Raw genomic sequence first — 2,500 nt, 5'->3', positions numbered from 1 at the left:
GCTCTACTCCCCCACTAGCTTTCCTTTCTTGCAGTTACGCTCCAGCGCATATCCAGCATGGACCTTGACCTCCAGCAGGCCCCGTGAACCCACATTACCCCCCCCCCCCCCCCCCCCTCCTGCAGTTAACCCTGTACCACGTATCTAGCATGGACCTGGACCTCCAGCAGGCCCCGGGGACCAACATACTCCTCTGCTCTACTCCCCCACTAGCTTTCCTTCTCCCGCAGTTACCCTCCACCACAAATCCAGCATGGCCCTTGCCCTCCAGCAGGCCCCGAGGACCCACATACTCCTCCGCTCTAATCCCCCATGAGCTTTCCTTCTCCTGCAGTTACCCTCCACCGCATATCCAGCATGGCCCTTGACCTCCAGCAGGCCCCGGGGACCAACATACTCCTCTGCTCTACTCCCCCACTAGCTTTCCTTCTCCCGCAGTTACCCTCCACCACAAATCCAGCATGGCCCTTGCCCTCCAGCAGGCCCCGAGGACCCACATACTCCTCCGCTCTAATCCCCCATGAGCTTTCCTTCTCCTGCAGTTACCCTCCACCGCATATCCAGCATGGCCCTTGACCTCCAGCATGCCCTGGGGACCCACATACTCCTCTGCTCTACTCCCCCACTAGCTTTCCTTCTCCCGCAGTTACCCTCCACCACAAATCCAGCATGGCCCTTGCCCTCCAGCAGGCCCCGAGGACCCACATACTCCTCCGCTCTAATCCCCCATGAGCTTTCCTTCTCCTGCAGTTACCCTCCACCACATATCCAGCATGGCCCTTGACCTCCAGCATGCCCCGGAGACGCACATCCTCCCCTGCTCTAGTCCCCCACTAGCTTACCTTTCTTGTAGTTACGCTCCAGCGCATATCCAGCATGGACCTTGACCTCCAGCAGGCCCCGGGGACGCACATCCTCCCCTGCTCTAATCCCCCACTAGCTTTCCTTCTCCTGCAGTTACCCTCCAGCGCATATCCAGCATGGACCTTGACCTCCAGCATGCCCCGTGGACCCACACTTAAGCCCCCTCCCACTGACAAAGCAAAACACCACTGGCAAAATCCTCGTGCCCCTGGTACTCCAGAATGTAAATTCAAACATGCCCCTGGTACACTGCGCAGAAACACTTTGCCACACACACGCACGCACTGCTTGTGCCTATGGTACGACAACTTTTCTCGTGCCTATGGTACGACAACTTTTCTCGTGCCTATGGTACAACAATTTTTCTCGTGCCTATGGTACAACAACTTTTTGCCGTGCCCCTGGTACACCGCTCAGTAGCACTTTGCCACACAAGCTCTCCTCGTGCCTATGGTACGACAACTTTTCTCGTGCCTATGGTACAACAACTTTTCGCCGTGCCCCTGGTACACCGCTCAGTAGCACTTTGCCACACAAACTCTCCTAGTGCCTATGGTACGACATCTTTTCTCGTGCCTATGGTACAACAACTTTCCTCCGTGCCCCTGGTACGACAGCTTTTCTCGTGCCTATGGTACAACAACTTTTCTCGTGCCTATGGTACAACAACTTTTCGCCGTGCCCCTGGTACACCGCTCAGTAGCACTTTGCCACACAAACTCTCCTAGTGCCTATGGTACGACATCTTTTCTCGTGCCTATGGTACAACAACTTTCCTCCGTGCCCCTGGTACGACAGCTTTTCTCGTGCCTATGGTACAACAACTTTTCTCGTGCCTATGGTACAACAACTTTTCGCCGTGCCCCTGGTACACCGCTCAGTAGCACTTTGCCACACACACACTCCTCGTACCTATGGTACGACAACTTTTCTCGTGCCTATGGTACGACAACTTTTCTCGTGCCTATGGTACAACAACTTTTCGCCGTGCCCCTGGTACACCGCTCAGTAGCACTTTGCCACACAAACTCTCCTCGTGCCTATGGTACGACAACTTTTCTCGTGCCTATGGTACAACAACTTTCCTCCGTGCCCCTGGTACGACAACTTTTCTCGTGCCTATGGTACGACAACTTTTCTCGTGCCTATGGTACAACAACTTTTCGCCGTGCCCCTGGTACACCGCTCAGTAGCACTTTGCCACACAAACTCTCCTCGTGCCTATGGTACGACAACTTTTCTCGTGCCTATGGTACAACAACTTTCCTCCGTGCCCCTGGTACGACAGCTTTTCTCGTGCCTATGGTACAACAACTTTTCTCGTGCCTATGGTACAACAACTTTTCGCCGTGCCCCTGGTACACCGCTCAGTAGCACTTTGCCACACACACACTCCTCGTACCTATGGTACGACAACTTTTCTCGTGCCTATGGTACAACAACTTTTCTCGTGCCTATGGTACAACAACTTTTCGCCGTGCCCCTGGTACACCGCTCAGTAGCACTTTGCCACACAAACTCTCCTCGTGCCTATGGTACGACAACTTTTCTCGTGCCTATGTACAACAACTTTCCTCCGTGCCCCTGGTATGACAGCTTTTCTCGTGCCTATGGTACAACAACTTTTCTCGTGCCT

The sequence above is a fragment of the Aulonocara sp. 'chitande type north' Nkhata Bay genome, unplaced genomic scaffold (genome assembly GCF_057382095.1).
Source record: "Aulonocara sp. 'chitande type north' Nkhata Bay isolate Kocher_YH1m ecotype deep benthic unplaced genomic scaffold, A_spYH_male_GT1.1 unmapped_scaffold_37, whole genome shotgun sequence".
NCBI lineage: Eukaryota > Metazoa > Chordata > Actinopteri > Cichliformes > Cichlidae > Aulonocara > Aulonocara sp. 'chitande type north' Nkhata Bay.
Note: the sequence above shows the minus strand (reverse complement) of the source record.